At 36.9% G+C, this 21,658-nt stretch overlaps 1 pseudogene across 1 annotated transcript in view; it reads left to right on the forward strand.

Annotated features, from left to right (window-relative positions):
* Positions 1 to 11,049: 11,049 nt before the first annotated feature.
* The window catches only part of LOC100521054 (amine sulfotransferase-like), a 54,037-nt pseudogene continuing 43,428 nt past the window's right edge, over positions 11,050 to 21,658 (forward strand). Inside the window, exon 1 of the transcript XR_014837680.1 lies at positions 11,050 to 11,108. The product of XR_014837680.1 is annotated as an amine sulfotransferase-like (transcript). The remainder of the gene's footprint in view (positions 11,109 to 21,658) is intronic.

Genomic DNA, 21,658 nt, shown 5'->3' on the forward strand with positions numbered 1-21,658 from the left:
CCTGTCTGTGATCAGCTATGGATTTTGTTGCTCTGCCCAGCCTTGCTTCCTTCACTTCCTCTCAGGTATTGTTTCTGAGACCACTTCCCAGCCTGCATGCACATCTCAGTCTGTTTCCTGGAAGGACCCAACCTAAAACATCTTCCAATATAATTTAAGTGAAATTAGCATGGTGACCCAAGGACAGAGCAGTGATAGAGCTGAACCACCTGAGAGCAGAGACTGCTGGGATGGTCCTGTGACCAGTGCCCTTAGCTGCTCACAGACCCTAAGTGCTACTAGTGAAATGATTCTGGGAGGGTGTTGTTAAGGTGTGGGAGCATTTGGGGCTGTCACATTATATTAGGGTGGGGAGAAGCCAGAGACACTAGACATATTCTGGTGGGATGACCATCTGACAGTGTGAAAATCTGTTCTGAATCCTGCACACATTTCTCACATTCCTCTGGACATTCATGGCTGTGAAAAACCCAACTACCTTAATGTTGAACTAATTCCAGTTGCATATGAACCCAATGTTTGTTTTGCACTATTTTAATAATCCCAGAATGCTGTTATCATGCAAATTGTATGATACTTTGTTGTTTGGAGAAATTTATAAAAAATGTTGCGACGTTAAAAAAAATAACATTGCAGATAACACTGCCTCACATTATACATGAATTACCTAGGCAATGTCTTTATTGCATTCTCATGAGAGTTGTTGCATTTATGGTGAGTCTGCTTATGGGTGAAATGATGGGTCTACTTTGTGGTGTCTTACAATGCAGTGATACCTGAGTATTTCATGTGTAAATACATATTATTTTTATTTTGTAACTTTATATTTTTTCTTTATAATCAGGGCATTATATTGGTTTATTTTTTCAAAATTTCATATGTAGTTAGGTCATGTTGTCCATGGATTTTATCTTAGGAAAGTAAAGGAATTACATCTAAAAAATAAAAAGGAAATTACAACAATATACTCTACACTCACTAGAATGTCTGAAAATTTAAAAAGACCAACAATCTGAATGTTGGTGTAGATGTGCAGTAACTGAAATTTGTTCACACTGATGCTAAAGTGTAAAATGGCATGAGCACTTTGAAAAATTGGATGCTTCAAACAAGTAAACAATGAATTACTATAACCCAGCAATTTTACTGTTAGCCATTTTTGCAAGAGATGTAAAAATATATGTCCCCTCCCAGTCTCGTGTAAGAATATACACAGCAGCTTTAATCATAATTATCCTAAAATGTAAACAACCCAAACAGCTATTGACAGGTAAATGAACAAATTGTGTTATATTCATACAGCAGAATTCTACTCAGTAATAAAAAGGAACAAACTACTAGGACACATTCAAACATGGATAAATAGCAACAATTTCTGTTTAGTAAAAGATAATTCATGCTATTTATTTAAAGTTTTAGGACAGGGAAATCTAATCAATGCTGATGAAGACAAAGCAACTATTTCCACTAAGTTATGGGAGATAACTGGAAAAGATCACATGGGAATTCCTGGGTTGAGGGAAATGTATATATTTTGTAAAATTCATCAACTACACACAACATTCATGAATTTTATAGAATGTAAATCACCTCAATTTAAACAAAGGGTATTGTGAAAAAAAGGGTGGGAAAAAACCCCAAAGATGGGGGGCTATGATAGAGTTGAAGACTATTTTTCTATGGCATAGGTTCCACCAAGCTCCAATAAAGGATGGAGAAGTAACAATAGAATCCCCTTGACAAGAGACCCAGAGTAGGGGGATAATATTCTCCTGAGTAGTAGGAACTTGACACCTGACACAAGGCAAGGACCATGGTTCCCAGCAGCAGCTGCCAGTTTCATGCCAAGGACACCTGTCCTGGAGGCCCAGGGGGAAGGAGAGACGTCTCCGTGGAGTCTGCAAAGCTCCAGAAGACAGAACACAGACAGGACTAGCAGAGCTGCCCTCCACCAACTTGCAGACACTAAGCTTCTTCTGTGTGGTATGCCTCTTGGGGAAGGAGAAATAGGAGGGAAGATCTGTGAGGAGGGATGAAACAGCCTGTCAAGGAGCTTGGAGTGTCTTAATTAAATTTCCCTGGGAGTTCCTGTCTGGCTCAGTGGTTAACAAACCTGACTAGCAACGACAAGGACTTGGGTTGGATTCCTTGGCCTTGCTCAGAAGGTTAAAGATCGGGTGTTGCCATGAGCTGTGGTATAGGTCGCAGACATGGCTCAGATTCCGTGTTGCTACGACTGTGGCATAGGCTGGTGGCTACAGCTCCGACTCAACCCCTAGCTTGGGAACTTCCGTATGCTGCAAGTGTGCCCTGAAAAGACAACAACAACAACAACAATAACAAATTCCCTCAAGTTCATGTTCAACACTGGAAGAGATATATATGATCATAGCCTATAGTTTTATTTATTTATTTATTTAGTCTTTTTAGGGTTCACAGCATATGGAAGTTCCCAGGCTAGGGAACTAGAAGTCAGAGCTGCAGCTGCCAGCCACAGCCACAGCAACGCTGGATCCTTAACTCACTGAGTGAGGCCAGAGAGCAAACCTGCATCCTCATGGATACTAGTCGGGTTCATTACTGCTGCGCTACAACAGGAACTCCTATAGAATGATTTTTTTAATTTAATTTTCTTATTAGTGGGAGGGAGGATTTTAGGGTAAGATAAATTGGTATAGAAAATTGAATGTTTTTTCCTCCACACAGTGCTTAGGCGTGGAGTTTAAAATTCCTTAATTTTGTTGTAGGAGGATTAAACTGAGATCATATAATTAAAGCTTTGACTTGAACTTGACTCAGTAGTAGGAGCTGGCTTCAAGGTAGCAAGCTGCATAGCTAATAAATGAGCATAGGGCATACTCTATTAAAATAACTGTGGGTATAGAAATCATGTGGGTCCTGAAATTATGCTTCAAGAATATTAAGTGCCAGCTGTTAAAAAAGACAGCAGTTCTTAGAGCAAGTGAGATAAGTTTCTTTTCTTCAGTTCTTCATATTTTTTCTGATGAAAAAATAAAGATAAGCACATGCCAGAGCATAGTTGTAAATGGGATAAATGAAATTGATGTGAATTTTATTCTAAATTCCTTCAGGAAAAAAGTACATTATTACCATTTGGGAAGAAGTTTTTGTTCATAATAGAGTCCTTTTTGCTAGACACAAGGATATCCCTGAGACTGCCTGTTCACTCTGTAAATGATGTTAAATACCTCTTTTGATCTTGAACGGGACAATACCGCTATCTAGCAACCAAATTGAGTAAATTGTCTTGAAAAATGCTGTGTTCACTAGTGCCATCTAGTGGTTAAAGAATCTATTGCATTTTTAACCACTAGTACTATTGAACGACAGTGGTTGGATCCAGGGACAAAGGGGCAAAAATCAAAACTAAACAAACAAAAAGCAGAAAAACACCTCCTGTCATGGCCACTTAATTTTTGTGTTCCCTCCACAAAATATATACCTTTGTTTACTCTTTTGTATCACCAGCTCTTTGTGGATTTTTATTTTATTGTCCAGAGTTTATAGATGTTTGAAAGATGGGCTGAAATGGGTTATGCCACCATTCTGGAACCAGAACTTGAGTGATAGGGTTTTGATTCTAGAGTTTTATTGAGTTTTGGGCAACCACGATGGGCTTTAAGCTCCTCTAGACTGGAATGATCTCAGATAAAATTCTGACTCCTAGGTAGAATTCTCTTTCTCTTACAGGATGAGTAATATTTTTAAACAGAAAAACAGGCACTCTGTAGTTGTTTCTTGAAACATGCCCTGCCTTAGTTCCCTGCATGTATTTTCTGCATCCCTGATTTTTCCAACTGTATGGCACTTAAACCTTAACTCAGCCCCCATTTAGAAAAACTCCAGAGGGAAGAGATTTCTTTTTTCCATTTCTCTATTATACCCACTGAAATAAGAGAAAAAGGGAGTGACATCAGCCTCTCGGTGGCATAAGACACTTTCTTTCTTCTCTCCGTGGATTTAAAACTAATTGGAAATTCATAACAAACAAAAATGTCTCTGCACAGTGCACCAGGACACCTGAAAGATCCATCCATTTGTTCATGTGAAAGCAGGTACATTCAGTGAAGACTCTGGAGCTGAGGGTGTTGTGGCCTCTGTGGAGGCCAAAGCGACAGTGGCGGCCTTTCTAGCAGAGGAGATGGAAAAGTAAATTTTTAGTAAAAATCTTCCTGGATTCTCAGGGACAGCCGAAGATCTCCAGCAGGACCTGGATCTGTGAAGCCACCTCTGTAACTTGTGAGAGGGAAAGAAAAAGAAATAAGGCCAGCAAAGAATAGAAGGTTCTCCTTCCGGCTCACCCATTCCATGATTTCAGGAAGAGGAATACCTACAGGCCCCTGGGACTCCCTGTCTTGAGGATTCCCCACCGGGCTACAGGCACGCTCAGAACCCCCGGCGCTATGTACAGACTCCCCTACTCTGCCACCAGCTTGATTTTAGGTCATACCTTTTAGGGTTGCTCCCAACTTTCGATGCAAGTCAACTCCAGTGAGAGAAACCAAAAATCTGTGCTAAGAGCCAGCTTCTGGGAAACTACAGAAAGGTTTCTAATTCCCAATTTTTTGCACTGTTGAATCAAAGTAAACAAAGTCTCCCCTAAAGAATAAAGATGTTTGCATTTCAAAGGAGATGGCAAAGGCACATTCTTATCACGCTATGAAATAGCACATTAATGTATCAATTCTTCAGCAAAGGAACTCCAAGACAAAAAATACTGCAATCTAACTGATAAGGAATTCAAAGGGCTGGTCTAAAGACATTCAATATGGTACAAAATAACTCAATATAACTTAGTTCTATTCCTGAGTTCAATTTAATGAATTCAAGAATGGAATTAATTCTATGGAGTCTGTTTTCCCAGCAGGATGCAAACTTCAGAAGCTCCACTCATTAAAAGTAATTAAAAGTTCTAGTTTTATATTTACTTATGGGCTGATTAAATTTAGAATCAAACACTAAAAATCTTGTTATTCTTTTATTTAAACCGTAGGTCTTTGGTTGAAAATTGTTGCGAATATCAATGTAGAGCAACTGCAAGTAAACACATGCATCTATTAATAATTTACCAGATCAACCAAGTTTGCAGAAAGATACAAAATTCAAAAATGGGTTAATCATTTAATAGTTCAATTACTTAACTATTTGGATGAAAAAAAATAGTTGTACCCATAACATCATTCACTAAAATAATTCTGCCATGTGCATTTAATATTTGAATATTTAAGATAAAGTTAATTTGGTAATTGGAAAAATATAGGTCAGTCTGTTCATAATTCCCAAATAGAGAAAAACTTATGAAGCATAAAAGTAGTGGAATAATGTAAAAGAAACAAATTTAGGAAACTTATGATCATAAACATTTCAAGGGACCACCATCCAAAACAGCCAACAAATGGAAACAAATCTTTATCCATGTACAGTAAAACAAACAAGTAAATTGTGGCATTTCAAATATGAGAATACGGTAAGGATGCATGAATTACAACTCCATGGAAAACATACATGAATTTCAGCAACATCACATTCAGTGGGGAAAAGCCAGGATTACTTCAAAGATAAAAAACCAGAGTTCCTATTGTGGCAAAATGGAAATGAATCTGACTAGGAACCATGAAGTTACGGGTTCGATCTCTGGCCTCGCTCAGAGGGTTAAGGATCTGGCATTGCTATGAGCTCTGGTGTAGGTCGCAGACACAGCTTGGATCCTGCATTGCTATAGCTGTGGCGCAGGCTGGCAGCTGTAGCTCTGATTTGATCCCTAGCCCGGGAAACTCCATGCTGCAGGTGTGGCCCTAAAAGGATAAAAGACAAAAAAAAAAAAAAAAAAAAAAAAAAAGATAAGATTAAAACCCAGCAAAGTTAATCCATGGGTTAGAAGGAGATTTGTTACGTTTGAGGATGCTGCAGTATCTGGACAGCAAAATGAAGTATTGGTAATAATTTTTTCCCCTTTTTCTGGCTGCAATGTAACGTATGGAGCTTCTCTCAGAAGTTCTCAAATCAGATCTGCAGCTGCCAGCCCATGCCACAGCCATGGCAACACCTGACCCAAACTGCATCTGTGACTGCAGCTTGTGGCAACTCCAGATCCTTAACCCACTGAGTGAGGCCAGGGATCAAATCCACATCCTCACAGAGACAATGTCTTGAGGTCCTTTGCGGGGAGTCGAGGAGATGCAGGGACTCAAAAAAAGGACCTTGCTTAATGGCAGAAAAACCTGAAGACAGGTTCCTCATCAAGGAAGGGAGCTCACCTCAACAGTACACGCCGAAAGTGGGCCTCTGGACAGGATGAAAGCCTACCTGAACAGTACATGCTGAAGGTGGGCTTCTGGTCAGAATAAAAGCCTGCCTGTACGGTACAAGCCGAGGGCAGGCCTCAGGTTACATGGCTCTCATGCTGATGTTGATGGGGAAGAATTGGGGCTTTCCTGAAAAAACAATTTCCATGTTCACGCTGGAGAACATGGATTGTTTTTTGGGTGACCTAGTTTTTCCTATTGTTTTATTTGTTATTCAGTTTTCCTCAGTCTTTGCTGATTATTTGCCTATTATTCTTATTTCCCATTCTTATTTTCCTGTGGTGATTTGTGATTTAACAAAATTACAATAATAATATAATAAGAGTTTCATCCTAAAGGACTTTCCCCTATTTAAATCCAACATAATTAAAAGCATAGTGTTTATCTACTAACTAGTTATACAGTAAACTTTAGAGTTAGGATTTTAATGAGGTTTATAGAAGTTACACACATTTTATTCTTGATCAAAAGAAACCCAGCTGTGAGTTTTGTCCTTGATGTTAGAAAGTTTTAGCAGTAGCTAGCTGAGTTGATTTGTATGTTCTCACACTGTCTCCCTGCCAAGGACACTTTGAAGATAGACACTAGTCTGAAAACGAGATTTTTGTGTCTGTAACTTCTTCAGCTTGTGGGAATTGGCTGGCCATGAGATGGTTTGTGCTGAGTCTCCTCTTTTCCATGTGATATGCTGTGCCTGTTTGTCCTTGAATTGTACTCATTAAATTTAGTTAAACTGAAGATTTTAAAACATGACGTACTGCTGCTGTACCATGTGATCAAAAAACAAAGCCTAATAGCTAACCAATGTACTTTTAACACTATGATGTAATCTGTAGTAAAAAACTGTCTACATAATCAACCACTTATGCTAATAAAATTTGAGCAGTCCAGAGCCCTAAAAGAAGGGACAAAGAGGCTGTCTCCATTTCTAACGCCAACGCTGTCCATCTCCTATCAGGATGTATACACCCTGGCTGCTGGACCTGGTTGTTGGAGCTGCCCTCTGGCAGTCCTTAACCTGCTGAGCCACAACAGGAACTCCTTTTCCTGATTCTTAATTCTGGTTACATTTTCATTGGGATGTATAGTTTGTGAATTTTTCTGTACTTATGACATAATTAATAAAAATGGTGAAATATTCTCTAAACATGTAAACATTTTGTGGGATCAAACAAAAGTTTGCCACTTACAGAAAATACCAAACATTTATTCATCATTAGCAAAAGTTTAAAATGCAGAATATTTAATGTTAGAAAGAGTACGGTGAAAAAAAAATTCTCATATCTTTTTGTGGAAATGGAAATCAGTTCCAATTTTCTTTAGAACAATATTGGTATAGAATCAAAAGTCTTAAAAATCATTACATCCTATGATCCCGTAATTTCATTTGTAGATAACTTTTTAATTCCCTTCAATTGACTCAATTTTCTATCATTTAATTTTTACCTCCACTACTTATTTATTTATTTATTTTTAGGGTCACACCCACAGCATATGGAAATTCCCAGGCTAGGTGTTGAATTGGAGCTATAGCTGCTGGCCTACACCACAGCCACAGCAATGCCAGATCCGAGCTGCCTTGTGACCTATGCTGCAGCTCCTGCCAACTCTGGATCCTTATCCCACTGAGTGAGGCCAGGGATTGAATGCACATCCTCATGGATACTTGTCAGGTCTTTAGCCTGCTGAGCCACAACCGGAACTCTTATTTATTTATTTATTTTATTTTATTTTTTTAAACTCACATATTTTTTCTGTATCCATACAATTGGATTTTTTTTAAAACACAGATAAAACATCTATTTACATACCTGTGGAGAATATGAATCTGAGGTTTTCCCTCATTTTAAAAACTATTTCCCTGACATCATGGTTAAGTACATTGAGGAAAATAAGAATAATCTACTTCAAACCAGTTTATGTATAATAGGGTAATGTATCAAGATGATTCAAGGAATCAAAAGAAATTGTCTTGACTTTCCTGAAGAACTAGAGCTAAAGAGTATGAAGCCATTAGGGAATCCTTTTTTTTTTTTTTTCTTTCATTTCTTTTTCTCTATCTTCGAGTTTCTTGGTCTCTCATTTCTATGTTCTTCCTGTGAAGCAGACATTCTTTTCTCTGTCTCTGAAGCCTAGCTTTGCTTTTGACGATTGCAGTCAGAAACTATGTTCAAATGAACCTAGTTCAAATAACAAAACAGAAAGGCTAGTGTTGAATGCAAATTCAAATTCCAGGGAGAAAAACTGAATGGTGTAGGTTAGATCACTTAGCTTCTCTGAGCAGTCAGCTTATGATCAAGGCAAAGTAGCTGTGAGCACAGAACATAAAACCTTGTAGTTTCCTTGAAAGGATGAGATAGATATAAAAAAAATAATTATACTTGTTATGGTTTGAATTATCTACTTATTTATTATCAGAACACTTTGAGCCAGATCCTGGGAGCTTTAGCAAAGGGGTAAAAAGTGAAAGTTAATATTTAATCCTTAACAAATTAGTTCACTACTGAAATTTAACACATGGCTTAGTATGAAAATACGTGAGATGGATCTGGTGAGAAAATGGTGAGAATTGGAATAAGAGCCTCTTATACTAACTGTGGGAGCTTGAAAAATGTCCATATAACTTCTGATCCTTAATTTCCTCTTCTGTAATGTGGGGATTATAAAACTTGCTTAATATGAAAATTTTATTAAACAAGGAAAATTGATAAAGATGTTCAAATTGTTCAGTTACTGTGAAGTTCTTTACAGACCTTTGTCTCTATATTTCTCATACCATATTCCTATAAAGGATGGGGTGGAGGGAGGGCTAAGATAGGGGTTGGGATTAAGAGAAACAAACTGCTATGTATAAAATAAGTAAGCAGCAAGGATACACTGTACAGCAGAGGGAAATAGTCATTCTTTTGTAATAACTATGTTGTACACCTGAAATTACTAGACCATTGTAAATCAACTATATTTCAATTAAAAAAAAAAGAAAAAAAAAACAAAACAAACTACTGACAAGAAGATACCTGGAGTAGGAATAAGGAGGCTCCTGAGAAGGAGGAATTTGAAATCATAAGCAAAGTGAGGTCCATGGTCACCAGCAGTAGTTGCCAGTTTCATACAACAGACACCTGTGCTTCTTGCTCAGGTAGAATGAGAGACGCCTTTGTATTGGTCTGCAGATCTGAAGAGGACAGAATATAGAAGAGCATCCCTCCACTAATAGGCATATCCTAAGTTTCTTCTGGGTGGTATTACCTTTTGGGAAGGAGAAACAGGAAGTAAAATCTGTTCAGAGGGGAAAATAGGCCTGATGGAGTTAAAATCATCTTAATTAAATTCAATTCAAGAAGATGTTTGACATTGGAGGAGATATGAATAAGATGAATTACTGTAGGGAGTTCCCGTTGTGGCTCAGTGGTTAAGGAACTCTGCTAGTATCCATGCAGACGCTAGTATCCATCAATCCCTGGTCTCACTCAGTGGATTAAGGATCCAGCGTTACCTTGAGCTGTGGTGTAGGTCACAGACGCAGCTCAGATGTGGCATTGCTGTGGCTGTGGTGTAGGCCGGCAGCAACGGCTCCAATTCGAGCCCTAGCCTGGGAACCTACATATGCCATATACCCTCAAAATAAAAAACAAAACAAAAAGATGAATTGCTGTAGAAAAAAAAAATTTTTTTTAACACGTGGATGAGTCATGGAGTGTAATCCATTTACTCAACTGTAGGAGAATTAATGAGATCATACAACTAAGACTTGTTTTGCTTTAAATCAGTGATTCAAAGGCAGCTTCTAGGGAGCAAGTCCCTTAGCTGATGAATAGGCATAGAGTATATTCTATTAAATATCCTTGTGCATATAGAAGTCACGCGGGTCCTACAGTTATGCTTCAAGAATGTTAAGTGTGAACTATCAAAAAAAAAAAAAAAAAAAGGCAGCAGTGCTTGTGTTAGAGTGAGTGAGATGAGTTTCTTTCCTTTTTGTTGTTCATGTGGTTTATGATAAAAAGTAAATAAAAACAAGTACATGCTCAAGCTTATCGAGTACATGGCTGAGAATGAGAAAAACAAAATTTGTGTAGATTTTATTCTAAATCATCGTATGATACAAATGTCATTGCCATTTCATAAGAAACCTTTTGTTCTTATTAGAATCCCTTTTGCTAAGTGAGCACAGGGTGTACTCCCGAGACTGTTTTTTCCAATAAATATATAAATGATATTAAATGTAAATATATCTTTTGACCATGAGAAGGACCCTCTCACTCTCCATCAACCAAATCAGGGAAATTATCTTGAAAATTCTGAGTTCACAATTGCCATCTAGTGGTTAAATAATCTACTTAAAATTTTTTTAAATTGAAGTATAGTTAATTTACAGCTTAGCAATTCAGCATTTTTGCAAATTGTATTTTATTGGTTTTTTTTAGTTGTGAGTACAATTGGGCAACAGGCTGTCTCCAGGGACAAAAGGGCAAAATATCAAAACCAAATAAACAAGAAAGAGTGAAACTTATGTCACGTCTTCAGAATTTACTTTCCTCCCACAAAATGCCTGTCCCTGTTTACTCTTTGGTTTCATCAGCTATTTGTGCATTTTTATTTAACTTGTCCAGAATTTATACAGGCTTGAAAGATGGGTTGAAGAGGGTTATGCCACCATCCTGAAACCAGACCTTGAGTAACAGGATTTTGATTCTAAGATTTTATGGAGTTTGGGGCAACCACGATGGGTGTTAATCTCCTCTATGCTGGATTGATCTCAGACAATGTCCTGACCTCTCTCAGGTAGAATCAGGCACCTGTAGTGGCTCCTTGGAAGCTGGCTTGTCTAAGGTTCCCTTCTTAACTTTTCCTGCTGCCCTGCTTTTTCTGGGTAACAATAGCACTGCACTTAAACCTTAACTCTGTCCTTATTTAGAAAAAATTCCAGAGGGAGAAATTTCTTATTTTCAATTTCTCAATAACCATCATTGAAATGAGAGAATCAACATCTTGGTGGCATGATTAGTTTTTTTCCCCTCCCATTGATTTATAACTAAATGGACATCCATAGCCAAACAAAATGGCTTTGCCTAGCACACCAGGGATCCATCCATCTGTGAATGGATGCAGAAGGACTGAACCTTGGAAGACTCCAGGATTGCCAATGGAGTCAAGGTGGTAGTGTTGGCAGCAGAGACAATTGGTGGACTCTCTAGCAGAAGTGTGGGAAAGTGGAAGTTTTCAGTGAAAGTCTGTCAGGCTGCTGAGGTACAGCAGGAGGATCTGCTGTTCTTCAGCACGGTATAGATGTCTGTGAAGGGACTTCCATGACTGAGGGGAAGGAAAGAAAATGGAAGAAGGCAGACAAGAGATTGGAATGAATATGTTTCCTACTCTCTGCCATGGGATTTCAACAAGTGGTCCGCCCAAAAACCTCAGATCCTCCCCAGCTTGAGGATACCCCTACTGGCTTGTGGACATACCCCAAACTCCATGTGCTAAGCCTACACTTTTCCTTCACTCTCTATCAGTTTTTTTAAAATGCCTGGATTTTTAGGCGTAGTTCCAACTTTAACAGCAAATTAAGCCTGGTAAGAGAAACCAAAATTTGTGCTATAGTTCAACACAAATTTTATTATAACAATTTTTTTTTTCTGCAAATCTATTGAACTGTTAGAGTCAAAGAATACAAAATTTTCCCTAAGTATAAAAGGTTGTTTGGGGAGTTCCCATTCATAACTCAGTGGTTAACGTATCTGATTAGCATCCATGAGGAGGCAGGTTCCATCCCTGGCCTTGCTAAGTTGGTTAAGGATCTGGTGTTGCCATGAACTGTGGTGTAGGTCACAGACATGGCTTAGATCCTGTGTTACTGTGGCTGTGGTGTAGTCTAGCAGCTACCGCTCTGATTTGACCCCTATCCTGGGAACCTCCATATGCTGTGTGTGCAGCCCTAAAAAAAAAAAAGAAGATTGTTTGCCACGTCAACCAAAACAGCCAAGGCACATTTTATCAATTGTTATGAAAAATAATGATAATATGATATCACAGCAAAAAATGACAATCTCTAGCAACTGATCTCAAAGACATGGAATATTGCAATCTAACTGATTAAAAGTTCAAAATAGCTTTTACGAAGATATCCAATAAGGTATAAGAAAACTCAGAGAGGCAATTCAAAAACATGCTCACAAAGCAATAGAATACTCTATTATTTCTATACAAAAACACTTTCTTCAAGGCATATTATAATGACATTGTCAAAAATCAGTGATAAGGAAGAATTTTAAAGTCAGACAAGGAAAAAGGTGAGTAACCTATAAAGGAATCACCATGACACTATCAGCAGATTTCTCAGCAGAAACTGGACTAGTGAGGAGAGTGGAATGACATATTCAAAGTATTGAAAGATTAAAACTGCCAGCCAAAAATACTCTGTTTAGCAAAATTAACTTTCAGATAGGAGGAGAAATAAAGACTTTTCCTTTATTTGGATAAACAAAAACTAAGGGAGTTTACCACCACCAGACTCCTAGCAAAAAAACTAAGAATCTTTCAAGCTAAAACAAAAGACACTAATTAGACACATGTAAAAAAATGAAAGTACATGAAACTCTGATAAAGGTGATAACTATGGTACTTTAAAAATAGCAGGTTAACCACTTTATTGAAGAAAAAAGTTTAAAAAAAGAGCATTAAAATCATTGTATCTACTACAAGTGACTAACAAATTGATAGCATAATAAGAGGTAAGGTCTGACATCAAAAATATAAAATAGGGAGAAAGCGTAAAACTATTAATGAAGATACATTGCTATCAGCAGAAAAATAATTGTTTTATTTATGAAATGTTTTATATAAGCCTTATGGTCACCAAAAAGCAAAAATCTAGAACAGAGACACAAACCATAAAATAAAGGGACACTAAGAATATCATCATAGAAAACCACTAATTTGCAAAGGAAGACAGAAACAGAATGAAAAAGAAACAATGGAGATATAAAATAACAAGAAATCAAAAGTTAAGATGGCAATAGCAAGTTCTCACATATCAATAATCACCCTAAATCATCAAAAGGCACAGAGTAGCCATATGGATTAAAAAATAAGACTTGACTATAAGCTACCTATAGGAAAATCATTTCAGCTCTAAAGACACAAATAGACTTAAAGTGAGGGGACGGAAGATGATATTCCAAGTAAGTGTAAACCAAAAGAAGAAAAAAAAAAAAAAACAACAACTGGTAACAAGAGCTGAAGAAAGTCATACAAAGATAAAAGGGTCAATACCTCAGGAAGATATAACAACAGAAAATATATATTCTCACAACTTTGAAACACTGACATATATTAAGCAAACTTTAACAGATCTTAAGGGAGAAAGAGACAATATACAATAACCCACTATCAGCAATGGGTGATAAGCAGAAAATCAATAAGGAAACATTAGAATTGAACCATTTTTGAGAACAAAGTAACTTAACAGACATATATGGAGGAGTCCAACCAACAGCAATAGAATCAACATTCTTCTCAAGTGCACACAGAACACTGCCCAGGATAGATGATGCGATAGAACACAAAACAAATATTAGCAAATTTCAGAAGATTGAAACCATACCAACTGTCCTTTCTCACCAGTGTTATGAAACTAAAAATCAACAAATACGAAAAAAGTCAGATGATTTACTATGGAAATGAAAAAAGATACTTCTGAATAAATGATAAGTCAAACGAAATCAAAAGAGAAAAAATTTTTATCACAAAAAATAAAAGTGGAAATACAACCTATCAAATCTTTTCAGATTCAGCAATAGGAGATGTGAGAGGAAACAACAAACACACATTTTAAGAAATTACAGAGATATCAATTAAAAATATATCTTTATAGGGAATTCCATCTTGGCTCAGTGGTTAATGAACCCAACTATTATCCATGAGGACACGGGTTTGATCCCTGGCCTCCCTCAGTGGGTTAAGGATCTGGCATTGCTGTGAACTCTGGTGTAGGTCACAGATGTGGCTTGGATCCTGAATTGCTGTGGCTGTGGTGTAGGCCAGCAGCTACAGCTCGGATTCTACCCCTAGCCTGGGAACTTCCGTGTGCTAAAAGTGCGGCCCTAAAAAGACCAAAAAAAAAAAAAAAAAAAAAAAAAAAAAAAAGTAACTTTACACCTGAAGGAACTAAAAAGAAGAACAAAGTAAGCTCAAAGTTATAAGAAGGTAGAAAATAATTAAGATCAGAGTGGAACTAAATGAAATATGGATCAGGAAAACAATAGAAAGGAGAAAATTAAGGGCTGTTGATCAACTTTTAGCTAGACTAGCTAAGAAAAAGAGAGAACTCAAACAAAATTAGGAAGGAAAAGGGAGATATTACAACTACAGAAATATATACATTCATAAATGATTACTTTATAAAATTATATGCCAATGAATTACATAATCTGGAAGATATGAGTACATTTCTAGAAACATACAAACTACTAAGACCAAATGAAGAAGAAATAGAAAATCTGAACTGAAAAATACTAAGTAAAGAGATGAAATAGGTAATCATAAACCTCAAAACAAGAAAAACTGCTTCATCTTCCCAGGTGAATTGTACCAAACATTTAAAGAATTTACACTAACCCTCTTCAAAATCTTCCAAGATATCAAGGTGGAGAGAACAGTTTCAAGTTCATTCTACAAGGCTAGCATTGCCCCTATACAAAACCAGATAAGAATATCACAAGAAAACTATTGACCAATATCCCTGATGAACATAAATGCAAAATTTCTCAAGAAAATATTAGCAAACTGAATTTAAGAATATATTGAAAATATTATACACCATGACCAAGTGGGATTTATCTCTGGGATCATGGATGATTCAACATATACTATAATTATAATCACATAATCATCTCAGTAAAGACAGAAAATGAATTTGATAAATACATCTTTTCATGATTAAAATCCTTAATAAATTGGGTACAGAAGGAAAATACTTTAACCTAATAAAGCCATGTACAACAAACCCACAGCTATCAGCATTGTCAGTGGTGAAAGGTTGAAAGCTTTCCTATAAGATCAGGACAAAGACAATGATGGCCACTGTTACCACTGTTATTCAACATAGTATTGGAAGTCCTAGCCAGGACAGTTAGGCAAGCTAAAGAAATAAAAGGCATTCAAATCAGAAAGGAAGAAGTTTGATTTTTAGTATTTGAAGATGATGGAATTTTATAAATAGAAAATTCCATAGTCAACCCCAAAACTGTTAGAACAAATAATCTCGATAAAGTTGCAGGACAAAAAATTGGTATACAGATATCAAGTGCAGGAGTTCTCTTGTAGTGCAGTGGGTTAAGGATCTGGTGTTGTCACTGCAGTGGCTTGGGTCGCTGCTGTGGTACAGTTCTATCCCTGGCTTGGGAACCTCCACATGCTTGAGTGGAGACAAAAAAAAAAAAAAAAAAAAAAAAAATCAACTGCATTCCTTTACACTAATGATAAATCATTTGAAAAGAACTAAAAACAACTAGATAACTGCCCATTTACAAAATAGCAATAAAACCAACATTCTTAGGAATAAATTTAAGCAAGGAAATGAAATATCTATACAGTGGAAACCACATAATTTAGTTGAAAGAAGTAAAAGACACAAATAAATGGAAAGGTATCCCATATTTATTGATCCAAAGAAATAATATCACTAAAATGTCTATACTACCCCAAACCATCTACAGATTCAGTGTAATTCCCATTAAATACTAAAGACACACTTCACAGATATAGAAGAAATAATCCTAAAATGTGTGTTTGCTGTGATATGCCTAGGTGTGGATCTAGTCATGCTTATCCTATTTGTTGTTTGTTGAGCTTCATGGCTGTGTAGATTAAGATGAATGTTTTTCATCAAATTTGGAAAGTTTTTGGTCATAATTTCTTCAAATATTTTTTCTGCCCTTTTCTTTCATACATATATTGATATGCTTGATATTTTCTACTGATTTCTGAGGCTTTATTCATTTTTCTTCATTCTATCTTCATGTCACTTGATTCTTCTGCCACATCAAACTTGCTATCGAGATCCCAGGACTCATCAAATAGAACTTTTTTTCCTTTTATGTATTTATTTAAACTTTTAAAACTAGAAATCTAGTTGACTTATAGTGTTAAGTTTCAGATATACAGCAAAGTGATTCAGTTACACACACAATATGTATTTGTACATTATATATAATACCAGTAAAACATATTTTTAATAGCTGCTTTGTTTGCTGAATCCAGCAGCATCTGGGTCAAGTCAGAGACAGTGTTTACTAAATGCTCTTTTTTTCCTGCATATATGCCACACTTTCATGTTTCTTGGCACAGGGTCCTTTTTGTAAAAAATCTGGACATTTTAGATAATATATTATAGTTTTGTTGGATTCTGATCTCCCCCTGGAAGTGGTTGTTGTTTCTGTATTTTTTGTTTTGTTTTGTTTTTGCTTTTAATTATTTGTTTTAGAGAGTTACTAGAACTAATTCTATGAATTCTGTTTCCCAAAACAGTATGTAGCCTTTAGTATTTCCACTCAGATTTTTTTTTTTTTTTTTTTTTTTTTTTTGGTCTTTTGCCTTTTCTTGGGCCGCTCCTGCGGCTTATGGAGGTTCCCACGCTAGGGGTCAAATCAGAGATGTAGCCCCTGGCCTACACCAGAGCCACAGCAATGCAGGGATCCGAGCCGTGTCTGCAACCTACACCACAGCTCACGGCAATGCCAGATCCTTAACCCACTGAGCAAGGCCAGGGATTGAACCCTCAACCTCATGGTTTCTAGTCGTATTCGTTAACCACTGAGCCACGATGGGAACTCCCAGAGTTGTTTTTAAAAATTCTTGTTTTATACTTCTGGTATAAAGCATAGCTTAGTGGTTGGTGCATAAGATGTCAGAGCTTCTGCCAAAACACCTTAAATTGGTAAGATTTTCACCTTTGAAGTTTGGTGAAAAGTAAAAAAATTCACCTCTGTAAATTTTAATTTACTTTCTTCAATTTATTCATCTTGGGGGAAATCTCACAATTATTATTTTCTTTTTGTCTTTTTTTAGGGCCACAACAGTGGCACATGGAAGTTCCCAGGCTAGGGGTCAAATCAGAGCTGTAGCTGCCAGACTATGCCATGGCCACAGCAACGTCAGATCCAAGACGTGTCTTCGACTTATGCCACAGCTCACGGCAACACTGGATCCTTAACCCACAGAGTGAGGCCAGAATCAAACCTGTGTCCTCATGGATATTAGTCAGATTTATTTCCCCTGAGCCACGATGGGAACTCTCTCACAATTATTATTTTCTAACAAGCAACACACATTTTCTACTATAAAGGGGTTATTTTTCCAAATTTAGAAATCCCTGTTAAGAAAAGGCAACCTGGGAGTTCCCATCGTGGCACAGTGGTTGATGAATCCGACTAGGAACTATGAAGTTGCGGGTTCGATCCCTGGCCTTGCTCAGTGGGTTAAGGATCTGGCATTGCCGTGAGCTGTGGTGTAGGTCGCAGACGCGGCTCGGATCCCGCGTTGCTGTGGCTCTGGCTTAGGCTGGTGGCTACAGCTCCGATTCGACCCCTAGCGTGGGAACCTCCATATGCCGTGGGATTGGCCCTATAAAAGGCAAAAAGACAAAAACAAACAAACAAACAAAAACAAACAAACAAACAGAACAAAAAGGCAATCAATAACCACAAGGTCAAATTTCTGTCATATTAAACCCTATTTTCTTAGCTGTAAGTATTTCTCCAATAAAAGGGAGATTTACGTTTGGATCAAATTTTTATTTCTTGAAAGGTGACAAGAGGAAAGATAAACTCCAAAGTGACTACTACTGTTCTCAGTAAGCAACACAACGTGCCTTGCCTGATGCAGTGCCTTCAAGAGACAGGTGAGGGGAATTGTGTGAGAAAGAGCTTGAGTCATGTTCCCAATTGGATAGTGTGCCCAGTGTAAAGTAGTTATGATTTATTTTAGCATACAGAAAGAAACAACTGTTATTTAAGAAGCACAAACCATAGAAGAGAAGCAGAGGTCAAGGTGAATAACTCAAGTGAATATACGGGGAATTTGAATAGGCCTTAGGAAATTTATCCTTTATGGCCATTCCACTTAGAAGACAACTTCCCCTTAGAACCATCAAAAAGATGATACAAAGCAGCATCCGAAGATCCCACCCTGGACCTATCTCTGCCTCTGTGATATGTAGTATAAAGACCTTACCAACACTTGCCCAACCGAGGGGGGAAATGGCAGATAAATGTGGATTGATAGTTAAACAAGTCAAGCATACTGTAGAATTTGAGAATATGCCTAATCCTTCAAAGTAAATCTATTTACTACTTGCATATATGACATACATTCTCCTCTCATTTTCTTGGTTCTTCACACCTTTTTTTTTTTGTCTTTTTGCCATTTCTGTGCTGCTCCCGCGGCATATGGAGGTTCCCAGGCTAGGGGTCGAATCGGAGCTGTAGCCGCCAGACCACGTCAGAGCCACAGCAATGCGGGATCCGAGCCGCGTCTGCGACCTACACCACAGCTCAGGGCAACGCCGGATCCTTAACCTACTGAGCAAGGCCAGGGATCAAACACGCAACCTCATGGGTCCTAGTCGGATTCATCAACCACTGCGCCACGACGGGAACTCCCTTCACACCTTCTATTCGCAATTCTGTTTCATTAAAAAACAAACAACCTTTCCTGGATATAGTCAATATTTTTTACAATAAGCTCTGCAAAGAATTGTAAAGTCGGAAATTCCTGTAATGATTTCTTCAGTAGCTTATCATTAACTTATCATTAAGGTTATCATTACGATTATCATTATCATTAGGTTATCAACTTAATTCTTTAGATTCTGTAAATCAAAAAAGTTTTACTCATAAGGATTTTCCCAAGGATATTTAAAATGTTTATCTCAATCCAGTAAATTAGATAACTGTAGTGGTACTTCTCTTTGTGCTTTAACATAGAAAGGTCTAAGAATATTTTGTGAATAGTCCATAATGGACATAGGCATTACACTTGAGAATAGCTAATTAAAGAATATTTTTAATGAGACTATTACTCATTTCCCATCATTGTATTTAATTCCTGTTTGTTTGTTTTTTTCTCTCTCTACTTGAGGTATATGGGAAGAAGATGCAATAAGAGGAGAATCTACTGAGAAGACAAAAGGTTTGCAATGGAGGGCTATCATGCTAAATTTCAGAGTTAGTGAGAATCCTGAGCTGAACTACAAAAGTCTCTTCTTTCTTTCTACTATATCTGCTGATGGGAGTGAAAGATAAGGGAGAGAGTAACTTACTTCTGAATTTAGAGATTGTATCAAGATCCTACTAGCAGTGAAAAATGGTTACTATATGCTGAGTTGCATGTCAGATAAACTTCCTCTGTTCTCTTTCCCAGCAATTTTATTGTGGGTTATTTACAATCATAAAATCATCCCCTTTAAGTGTATGATTCAAGGATTTTTTCATAATTTCCAGAGTTGTGCTATCATCACCACTGGTTTCTTTTTAGAACAATTCCATCAAATCCCCCAATTGCTTATGTCCTATGTTATGTAATTCCAATCCTTATACCTTAGACCCAGGCAGAAATGAAGCTACTTTCTTCCTCTATTGATTTTTTTTTCCCCAGGATATTGAAGTGCATTTATGTTGTAGCATATATTAACATTTTGTTCATTTTGTTTCATAAGTAGTATAGCAGTATATGAATATACTACATTTTATCTATTTATAGTTGATAGACATTTGGATTGTTTCCACTTTCGGATCTTATGAATAATGCTGCTATGAACATTTATGGACAAGTCTTTGAGAAGACATACATTCTCATTTTTTGGAGGTAGATTCCTGGAAGTGGAAATGCCAAACTGCTTTCCAAAGAGACTGCACTATTTATGTCTTCAACATATGTGAGGATTCCCATTTTTCCATATCTTTCCTAATGCTTATTTTGTCAGCCTTTTTGATTATAGCCATTCTAGGGGGTATGAATTGGTATATATTTGTGGTTTTACTTTTTATATCCTTTATAACATTATGATGTAAGTTAACTTTTCTTGTACTAATTAGTAATTTTATGTCTTCATAAAAATGTCTGTTCAAATCTTTTGTCTATTTTTTATTTTATTTTATTATTTTATTTTATTTTATTTCTGCACCCATGGCATATGGAGGTTCCCAAGCTAGGGGTCTAATCGGAGCTGTTGCTGCCAGCCTACACCAGAGCCACAACGCCAGATCCGAGCCGTGTCTGTGACCTATACCACAGTTCATGGCAATGCCGGATTCTTAACCCACTGAGCAAGGCCAGGAATCGAACCTGCAACCTCATGGTTCCCAGTCAGATTTGTTTCTGCTGCACCACAATGGGAACGCCTCTTTTGCCTATTTTAAAATTAGGTTGCTTATCTTCTAGCTATTGAGTATAAGAGTTATTGGCATAGTCTAGATACAAGACTAGCATCAGATAAAATGTTTGCAAATATACTCTTAGTCTATAGTTCATCATTTCATCTTCATAATAGTGTCTTTTGCACTACAAAAGTTTTTGAAAAATAGCAATTTCCCCCCCATGGATCTTGCTTTTTCTGTCTTATCTAAGAAATCTTAGTTCTTAAAAGTTCAAGTAAATTTTTCTCCTGGGCTTCTTTTACTTTTATCATTTTAGCTCAGCAATATTGTCTTTGATCCATTCTAAGGTAATTTTTGTGTTTGTAAGTAAGGTCACAAATTTTTTGGGGGTGTGGATTTTTAAGTATTTCAGTATCACTTCATTTGTTGAAAAGACTTCCTTTTCCCTCCTTGAATTGCCTTTGCACCTTTGTGGAGAATAATTGACCATAAACATAAAAGTTTATTTCTGGAATCTCAATCCTATTTCATCTACCTATATATATCTACCTTCATACTTGTACTATACTCTCTTGATTACTGTACTTTATATAAAGTTTTAAAATCAGAAAATAGTAGGTCCTCCCACTTTTTGATATTGTTAAAGTCTTTTGGGCTACTCTAATTTCTATGCATTTCCATAAACATTTCAGAATCAATATCAGTAACAGCAGTTATTTTTTTTCAATACTATGAGCATGGAATATTTATTTATTTAGATCTTTAAAATTTTTCCTCAAACATACTTCGTTGTGTTTTTTTTTTTTTGTTTGTTTGTTTGTTTGGGGTTTTTTTTTAGGGCTGCACTTGAGGCATGTGGAAGTTCCCAGGCTAGGGGTTGAATCAGAGCTGTAGCTGCCAGCCTACACCACAGCCACAGCAACACAGGATCCCAGCCATGTCTTCCACCTGCAGCTCATG

The sequence above is a fragment of the Sus scrofa genome, chromosome 1 (assembly GCF_054392235.1).
Source record: "Sus scrofa isolate SSC_HxYL_T2T_F1_AM1 chromosome 1, Sscrofa_HxYL_maternal_Yorkshire_Landrace_v2.0, whole genome shotgun sequence".
NCBI lineage: Eukaryota > Metazoa > Chordata > Mammalia > Artiodactyla > Suidae > Sus > Sus scrofa.